This window comes from Tupaia chinensis, unplaced genomic scaffold, assembly GCF_000334495.1.
Source record: "Tupaia chinensis unplaced genomic scaffold, TupChi_1.0 Scaffold145933_1, whole genome shotgun sequence".
Classification (NCBI taxonomy): Eukaryota; Metazoa; Chordata; class Mammalia; order Scandentia; family Tupaiidae; genus Tupaia; species Tupaia belangeri.
Window position 1 is genome coordinate 161,680 of NW_006205792.1, and position 10,241 is coordinate 171,920.

The following is a 10,241-nucleotide window of genomic DNA, read 5'->3' on the forward strand; positions in this document are numbered from 1 at the left end:
GTCACTGTGGCTTATTCATAATAGTCCAAAATAAAAATCATTGATATGCCTTGACTGTGTGAATGCTCAGTGTAGTGTATCCACACCAAGCAAGATTACTCAACAGGAATTACTCAAAGTTAACCAGTTACATGACTTTTAAATGACTCCAGAAAATAATGTGAGTTGGAAAGTCCAATCACAAAATATTAGATAATTTGTGATCCTATCTATATAACATTCCTTGGAATGACAAATATATGGAAGTGGGAAAGAAACTTGTGTTTGCAAATAATGATGGCCATAGTGGTGAGCAGAAGAAAAATGAGATATTGTTACACGACAACAGAAGATAAATTGTGTAGTTAAAAGCATTTGTATTTTTACTAAGTCAATATGAAAATGTTGGAACATATGGAACAAAATCCCAAACGACAACAGAAGATAAATTGTGTAGTTAAAAGCATTTGTATTTTTACTAAGTCAATATGAAAATGTTGGAACATATGGAACAAAATACCAAAAAATGAACATGCATGTGCACAGAAACATACTAATAAGTAAGTAGTAATAAAAGTGGTGAGATGCAAATAGGGTATATTAATTGTATTCTTGTCAACATTGCAGTTATGATATTTTCATATATTTGTGCTTTTATAAAGTTATAAACAAAACGAAGCACAGCTCTTTGGCAGCCCTTCCCACAAGGCCAGCCCTGGGTCTACGCCTTCCCTGGGTTGTCTGAGACTGTGAAATAACCCTGTATGTTTGATCTTATTTTACCTCAGTTTTCACAGGAGAAAACTGAGGCCCAAATAAGATGAAGTGACCTTCCTAACACATAGCTAGCCAGTGGCCAAGGTGGCACTGTACTGTAGAAGAGTAAGCACTTACCTTTGTGATAGCAGGCCCAGGATTTGTTGGGAGGTGGGGAACATTGGGTAGGTGCACAGGAAGCAAGTAATGTAGAAGAGACTGCCTTTCTGGAAGACTCCAGGTGCTCTTCCTGGTTTCCTTCTGTGCCTACCCTGAGTGTCCCCAATTGCATGTCATCCAGATTATGGACTGATGCACTTCCCCACGGGGATGGCATAATGGAGAGATGGTTAACTCAAAATGATCCCCAGCCACATGCAAACACTGGTATTCATAACATGAAGTGAAAACAAAATACAAAGTATTTTTCTCACATATTCCTCCAAAAACATGAAAATTGATTTTGCATCTGATCAAGGATAACCTGTATGATGAGGTGTAGGAGGGGAAGAGGCTCAGACTCCTTGGTGTAGGTCATGTGAGTCATTGAAAAAGGAGAGCCTTGGGAAGAGAATCTTCAGGGAAGTATTGGGCAGAAGCCTCCCCAGACATCTTCAGCCCCAAATTGTAGAGACTCCTCCACTCTGCACTTATTTAAGCCTGCTTGACCCCTCCATCAGCTGTATGGGTAACTGTCCCTCACCCAGACTGAGGGAGGAGGAGTCCTCACTGACCATGGAAGTCTCCTGGAGCTTTCAGTGAATGGCAGTGAGTCCAAGAAGCACCAAAGCCCTGCCTGCCCTTGTCATTCCTTCTGCCTATATGACCTCCTGATCCTGAATCAGGCAAATAGCAGTGTCCTCACAGAACACAGTCCTGGGACATAAACAGATGACAGCCCAGAGCTCAGGGTTAATGAGAAACAGACATATGAGTCCTGGTGCAACACTCCCCTTACTGCTCTGCCACCCATGACCTGAGGTGTGGACCCAATGAGCCCACCAGGCCTCTACCTCCTTAACAACCTACCCTTGACTAGAACACATGTTCACCCCCACATGTCTTCACATTCTCCCCAACCAAAGAGAGGAGTGAGGGATATTTTAGGTGGGACTGTGATTTTTGGCCAACACTAAAATGCCCCATGTTACCTTTACATTCTTTCTCATGACTGGTCAGGAGATTCAGTGGGGTGTGGTGGGCAGGGTTCCCCTAGCATCTTAGGGGATTTTATCACAAAATCATATCACATGGGAACAGTTGAGCCCTGGCTCAGGAGACTGAAAACTTCTCTCCTGCTTTGAGCTCTGCTCACCTGATTTTTGGCCAACACTAAAATGCCCCATGTTACCTTTACATTCTTTCTCATGACTGGTCAGGAGATTCAGTGGGGTGTGGTGGGCAGGGTTCCCCTAGCATCTTAGGGGATTTTATCACAAAATCATATCACATGGGAACAGTTGAGCCCTGGCTCAGGAGACTGAAAACTTCTCTCCTGCTTTGAGCTCTGCTCACCACATGTGTTGAGGCAATCTGTGCCTCTCCAAGACTGTTTCTCATTTTTCCTATGAAGCATTGGGCTTCATCCTGTATAAACTATACTCAGCCTAGACAGGTTTTAAGCTCCCTTCTCTTTTGGTTGGGTGTGCATGGGACACTGTTGGGTCAGTATGAAAATCACATTGAATAAAACTAAAAACTAAACAAAAAAGTACCTGAACAATTATTACAGTATGAAAGTATTAGGTACATAAAAACAGTGATGGCACAATTTGATAAAGATATGCTTAATTTGTAAATAAGCTTTTAGTTAAAAATGTCACTTGTTATTTCTCTTATAATTTAAGACATAAGGAATGTTTAATCTACTTTTAAGAGATAAATAAGGATGGGCCAGCCGGTGGGGTGTTGGTTAAAGCAGTTGGATTCCATAGGGTAAGTGCACAGCTCCTGTCCTTAACCCAGTGGCTTGAAAAACACTCCAGGCATGTGTGCCCAAAGTCCCAAGAGGAAAATGGAGAAGGGACTGTGGTGTGGTTATTATGTCTTGAGGAATTCTTACTTTACCTGTCTGTTTTTTTCTCTATCTCTCTCAATTGAGCACAAATGTCCTATAACAAAAACTAAAACAGTCAGTCCTGCAACAATTGTTTGTAGAATCCTAAGACTGACAATGTGCCATTCCCTATATATTTATTTGTTTATTTGTTTGTTTTTTCTCCTCCATGAACAGAGAGGTGGTAGGAAATGAGGACAAAGACCATTGAAGATGTGAGAGAGTGAAAGTGTGTATATTTTAGTTCATGGAATGATGGGTATTTTTTAGAAATGTATTTTGTAACTCTTCCCTCCAAATTTCCACTCTGCTTTAGATGAAGTCATCCAAAATAATAAGGACCTGGAGGAATAGCTTGAGTGAATACCCATCTGGGAGGTTAAGTAAGCAGGGAGGCTGGCTGGGGATAGGACAGATGATGGGGAAAAAAGTGACTCCTCCCTTCAGTTCAGTTGTTTTTATTAATAGCCCAAAGTATTGATTCTAACACTGAAGCTCATCAAAGGCTAATGAGAAAAGGTAAAGAAGAAAGGGTGTCTATTAAGAACCTGATAAGTACCAGCAATTAGCGTAATGGCTATGTTGCTGGACTCCCATATAGTCAACTGTGGTTCGAGTCCCAGACCTGGTAGCTTACATTCACACAGGGAACATGTGCATGCATGCCCAGGATCCCAAGAGAAGAATGGAGGAGAAGGGACTATGGCGTGGCCATCCTCCCTGATGGGTGATTTCTCACTTTCTGTCTCTCTGTTTCTCTCTGTCTTTCTGGTGAGCGCACATGCCCTATAGCAAAGACCTCTCAAAGAAAAAAAAAAAAAACCTGATAGAACATATGCCATGTCTTCCAACATGTGCATAACAAGGGAGAGTGTCCATAGCATTTCTACAACCCTAAGGGAAATTTGGCTCAATAACTTTGGAACAAATGGGATAAATGTGTTGTGTGGGAGAGGACTGTTTCCCTGTATCCCTTATTCATATACTAATGAATCCCACACAAAATAGAGAACTATTCACTGAAGTTCTTCCAGGTTTAGAGTAGTATATTGGAGAACCATGAGACCCACCAGGTGACTAAGGAAAAAAGTGTTGGCCATGACAGATTAATTAGAATTCTTACACACTGATTATCTGACATTACAGTATAAACACATTAGGTTGGAAAAATCTTGGCCACACCTTCAAAATTAAGCATACAAAGTCCAGCCCCACAGCATAGAGTTTAAGCATTGTACAGAATGAATGGGATTCCACATAGCCAATCACAATGTGCATTCTGGTCAATTACTTAAAACCATGTTGGGCACATGTGCATTCATGCCTCAAACCTGGAATGAATGGAGAAATGGAGGAAAAAGGATTATGACATGACCATTTTTGATGCTTTAGTTCTCTAGTGAGCTGACATGTACTTAAAACAAAAATAATGTATTTTTCTTCAATATTTTTAAAATACAGTTTTGGGAACATTTCTAAATAAATTCTATAAAACTGTATTTTTGGGAACATTTCTAAATAAATTCTATAATAATAATAAACTGTGGGGCCAGCAGGTGGCATTGGAGTTAAGGGTCCCGGACTCCCACATGGCCAACTATAGTTCAAGTCCTGGACCTGGCAGCTTGCTTTCTCACTTTACCCCTCTCTCTCTATCTCTCTCTCACTTTGTCCCTCTCTTGTAAACTAGATAAATAAATAAATAGAGTTAAATAAAATAATTATTTTAAAAAATAATGAATTAATACTTGGAACCAAAGAAACAGTATTGATTTCCAAATGCAAAGCAGTATCCTTTGTTTAGAGGTAGTTCAAATTAACACACTATATTTTTAAAGATTGTTACAATCTGTATAACAATTTATTTACATATGTTATTTTTAAAGAATTATTTTATTTAACTTTATTTATTCATTTATTTTAATTTAACCAGAAGGACAGTGAGAGAAAGAGAGAGACAGAGAGTGGGAAAGTGAGAAAGCAAGCCATGGGACCAGCAGTTGGTGTAATGGTTATATTACTGGACTGCCAAGTAGGTGACCACGGTTTGAGTACCAGGCCTGGTGGCTTAAACTCTTGCAAGTCACGTGTGTGTGTGTGTCCAATATCTCGAGAGGAGAATGGAGAAGGGACTGAGGTGTGGCCATCCTCCCTGGTGTGATTTTTTTTGTTTCTTTCTCTGTCGCTGTCTTTCTGGTGAGCACACACGCCCTATAGCAAAAAACTCTCAAAAAAAAAAAAAAAAGAAAAAGAAAAAGAAAGAAAGAAAGAAAGAAATTGTAGAAATTAATATGAGTAATGGTCTGAAGTTTTCAAGTCTTCTCGCTGACTTGGGCACATAGGGAAGAGCTGGTACAAGCCAGGATCACAAAGTGGTTATTTCTGCCAAGGGAAACCTCCTAGTGGAAATGTAGCAGACAGTCCAGTGTACCTAGATATGGGCACCTGCAGCTACCTGATCCCAGCATGTGCAGGTGAGGAGAAGTTGGCCCTTTCTAGGTCCAGGGAGGGGTTGTTGGCACCATCCCTGGAGAAGGACTTGAAGCTTTTCAGAGGTCTGGGGAGAGTCCAGTGGTTGGTGGATGCCCAGTCCAATGGCTGTCACTTCCTCCCTGTAGCAGCCCAGCTGATACCTACCCTACCTGCCAGCTACTTCCCACAAAGGAATCAGGATGGTGAACCCAATCCTGTCCCCAGAGTAAGAGTGTCTAGAGGGACAGGCAACACCCATCATGGCACATTAAGTAACTTGTTATTAATTGTTTAATAGATTAGGGCAGAATGTACTGCTGGGTCCCCAGGAATGACATACTGGGAGGGGACCTGGATGGCATATGCCTGGAACTGTGCATAGGATGAGGCTGAATAGCTCACCTGGAGTTCAATGTACCTGGACCCCAGCCAGCCTGGGGGATATGGGACCAAGCCCATACCATGGTCAATGAAGATATTGAGGATGGGGAACAGCAGAGGTGCTGAACTGTCAGTGGCCATGAAGGGGTGAACATGAGGGTGCCCTGGGTTTGTGGCTCTCTGAAGGCCTTGATGTCAGCTTGCATATGCCCCAGTTTCTGGGAGCACTGGCTGCACTACAGCTGTAGGGTGGGCAGTGGGCTGTAAGCTGTAAAGGGAGTGAGCACCAGTCACTAACTGCCCAGCCAGTGCTCATTTGCCAGTTTGTAAATCTAATCCCTAAAACCACAAGTCAGGGGGACAGAGGCTATTAACATTAATTACACTTTCTTTTCTTTCAAGTTTTTGCCATGAGGTTTGTCCACTCATGACAGAGAAAGAGAGAGAGAGCGAGAGCGAGCGAGAGAGAGAGAGAGCGAGCGAGCATACATTACTGGCATGATATTTAATCTGCCAAGTCCAGGACTCATAACTGTTGTTGGCCATGTTGGAATCCAGCATCTTAATCACAAAGCCACCTGCTTGCCCAGTTGCACATCTTTTTTGTGAGCTTATTTTTTCCCTATAATATAACTGTGAGCAGAAATGCTGCTGCACACAGAAATTCTGCAGTTATTTATTTATTTATTTTCTGCTAACTCTGCTGTTCTGGAGGATTCATGTGTGATAGATAAAGTACCTCTGATGAAGCTATGACCAGATGGGTAAAAGTTACCACCAGACATAAAAAGAGATCTGTGCCTGCAACATGATGGGAGGATATGAAGGAGAAGTCCTTTGAGGGAATAAGCTAAAACCTATCAAAGCATAAAGAGCATGAAACCAGTAGGCTGTCCCTTAAAAACAATCCATCTCACCCAAAATATAAAAATACCTGAAGGTAAAAGGAGTACTTAAATGAAGATATGGATGGCTTCATGAAATACCTAAGACAGAACTCACAGATGGGCCTCAATGAGGAGGTTCTGTCAACAGGAAGTAAGGAAAGAAATTGCAATTTCTTTAAAGAAAGTCTGTGGGGAAAATATATGCTAAAAATATGTATGTAATATCCCTCACTAAACCAATATACAGTATATTCTGGATGGTAAAGCTCATCTTGTATGCTGTGATATACATTAAATAAATGTAAAATAAATAAATTTTTAAAAAGACAAGTAGCAGAGAAAATACAATGGTGTGTAGCAATTGAATGTTTAAATAATAAGAAAAATAATAATAAAATGTAATTTTTAAAAAGTGATCATGGAATTGCAGATTGCCCAATTACCCTTGAAAATCAAGATGTAGGAACTGGAATTTGTTACTGGTGTGGGTCCACAGGGCTTGAAATATCCAATTGCAAGGCTAAAGTAGACTCAGTTCTTGGTGTATTTCCCTTTACAAAATGTTTTATTTATAGGGAAATGGGACACCATCTAGATTCTGTCCTGATAATCCCAAAGGACTTTAAGCTTAAAGTGGTGGATATAAAATTTGTGACTCTGTGGAATATTGAAAGAAAAATTGACCTAAATGTCACACTTCAGATCAAGTGGTCATGGTCACTGGGCAAAGGGAATGAGTGCAGAATGTGAAGAATTTCTGGAGCTACCTAAGCCACAGAAACCTAAGACAATGATACCTAAAACTTATTTTTTTGATAAATTAGTACTGTGGTTAAATACCACCTCATATTGCTTTCTTGCCTATGAGTCAAGTTAGAGCTGGACTCCCTTGGAACTGAGCCGGTGTTGTAACATGAGTAGGATCTAGGTGTGGTCTAAAGCAGTTCTGCCTTTTCTTCCTATAGGATACTTTTACCACTATTTGGAGAAAATCAGTGAAGAAAAGAATACAATGATTAAATTAGATTCTCTAAAAAGACATATTTTTAAAATATAGAATTTAGATATAACTGGGCCAGCAGGTGGCATGGTGACTAAGGGCACTGGATTCTCACATGGTTGACCACGGTTTGAGTACCTGACCTGGCGGCTTGCTTTCTCACTTTCCCTCTCTCTCTGTCTCTCTCTTTCTCTCACTCTGTCCCTCTGGTCAAATTAAAATAAATAAAAAATAAAGTTAAATAAAATAATTCTTTAAAAAAAGAACTTAGATATAACTAAGTACTTATATGGATTGTAACAATCTTTAAAAATATTATGCATAAATGTGAACTACCTCAAAACAAAGGATACTACTTTGCATTTGGAAATGAATACTGTTTCCTTGGTTCCAAGTATCAATTATTTTTTTAAGAATTATTTTATTTAACTCTATCCATTTATTTATTTTACCAGAGAGGGACAAAGTGAGAGAGAGAGAGAGAGAGAGAGAGAGAGAGAGAGAGAGGGAGAGAAAGAGAGAGAAGGAAAGTGAGAAAGCAATTTGCCAGGTCAGGGGCTTAAACCACAGTGGGCCATGTGGGAGTCCAGAACCCTTAACCACCATACAACTTGCTGGCTCCACAATTTATTTTTATAATAGAATTTATTTAGAAATGTTCATAAAATTGTATTTTAAAAATATTAAGTAAGAATGTATTTTTGTACTTAATTTTTTTAAGTATATGTGAGCTCATTTGAGATAGAAAGCCTCACAAATAGTCATGTCATAATTCTTTTTCCTCCATTTCCCCATTATTTAGGATTTGGGACATGTATGCACATGTGCCCAGCATGTTTTCAAGTAATCAAGTTGAATTCACATTGTGATTGGTTATATGGAAGCCAGTTCACTTTGCAAAAGGCTTAATATCTATGCTATCAGGCTGGCCTTTGTATGGTTCATTTTAAAGGCGTGGCCACAATTTTTCCAACCTAATGTGTTTATATGATAAGGACCTCTCATCATCAGTGTGTAAGAATTCTAATTAATGTCTGCCATTGCCAACACTTTTCCTTAGCCATTCTGGTGGGTCTCATGGTTATCCAGTGTACTACTCTAAACCTGGAAAGACTTCAGTAAGTAGTTCTCTATTTTGTGTGGAATTCATTAGTGTATGAATAAGGGATATAGAGAAACAGTCCTCTCCCATGCAACACATTTATTTGTTTTGTTTCAAAAATGTTGAGTCAAATTTCCCTTATGGCTGTAGAAATGCTATGGACACCCTCCCTTGTTATGTACATATTGGAAGACATGACATATATTCTATCAGATCCTTAATAGACACCCTTTGTTCCTTACATTATCTCATTAGCCTTTTATGAGCCTCAGTGTTAGAATCAATGCTTTTTGTAATAAATAAAAGCAACTAAACTGAAGAGAGGGGTCAGTTCCTCTTGCATCATCTGTTTTATCCCCATCCAGTCCCCCTGCTTACTTAAGCTCCAAGATGGGTATTCTTTCAAGTAGTTCTCTCTTCCAGGTTCTTATTCATCCAAAGCAGAGTGGAAATTTGGAGGGAAGAGCTACAAAATGTATTTCTAAGAAATATCTATCTATCCATGAACTAGAGTACACACACCTACACTTTTCTGCATCTTCAATGGTCTTTGTTCTCATTTCTTACCATGTCTCTGTTCATGGAGGAGAAAACAAACAAACATAGGAAATGGAACATTGGGTTCAAAATAAAAGATGATACTGAAGAAGGAATAAGGGGAAACAATAGAGATGGAGAATCAGTTGTTGCAGGACTGACTGTTTTAGTTTTTTGCTATAGGACACGTGTGGCTCACCTGAGAGAGACAAAAAAAAAGAGATACAGAGAAAAAGTAAGAATTCCTCAGGGAGGAATGACCACATGACAGTCCCCCTTCTCTACTGTCCTCTTGGAACTTTGTGTACACATGCCTGGAGTGTTTTTCAAGCCACTGCATTCAGGACTGAAACTGTAATTACCTGTATGGAATCCAATCACCTTAATCAAAACCCCACCTGCTGGTTCATCCTTATTTATCTCTTAAGAGTAGATTAAATATTACTTATGTTTTAAATTATAAGAGCAATAACAAGTGCCATTTTCAAATAAAATCTTGCTTATAAATTATGCACATATTTATCAAATTGTGCCTTCACAGTTGTTATGTACATAATACTTTAGTACAATAATAATTGTTCAGATATCTTTTGTTCACTTTTTAGTGTTATTCAGTGTGATTTTCAGATTGACCCAACAGTGCCCCATGCACACCCAATTAAGAAGTAAGGGAGTCTAAAACTTGTCTAGGCTAAATATAGGACATGTGGGATGAAGCCCAATACTTCATAGGAAAAATGAGAAACGGTTCTGGAGATAGATTGTCTCAGAACATGAGTTGAGCAGAATTTAAAGCAGATGAGAAGATTTTCTTTCTTTTTCTTTTCTTTTCTTTTTTTTTCGGAGATGTTTTTACTATAGGGCATGTGTGCTCACCAAAAAGACAGAAAGAGAGATAAAAAGCGATAAATAACCCCCTGAGGGGATAGCCAAGCTGCAATCCCTTCTCCTCCATTCTCCTCTCAGGATCTTGGGCACTCACGCATATACGCATGGTGTGAGTTTAAGCCACCGGGTCCGGGACTTATCCACAGTCAACCACATGGGAGTCCAGCGACATGGCCATTACGC

General features: G+C 39.6%; 1 pseudogene; it reads left to right on the top strand.

Annotated features, from left to right (window-relative positions):
* Positions 1–6,275: 6,275 nt before the first annotated feature.
* LOC102501690 (zinc finger CCHC domain-containing protein 9 pseudogene) lies at positions 6,276–7,408 on the top strand (annotated as a pseudogene).
* The last annotated feature ends 2,833 nt before the right edge of the window (positions 7,409–10,241 follow it).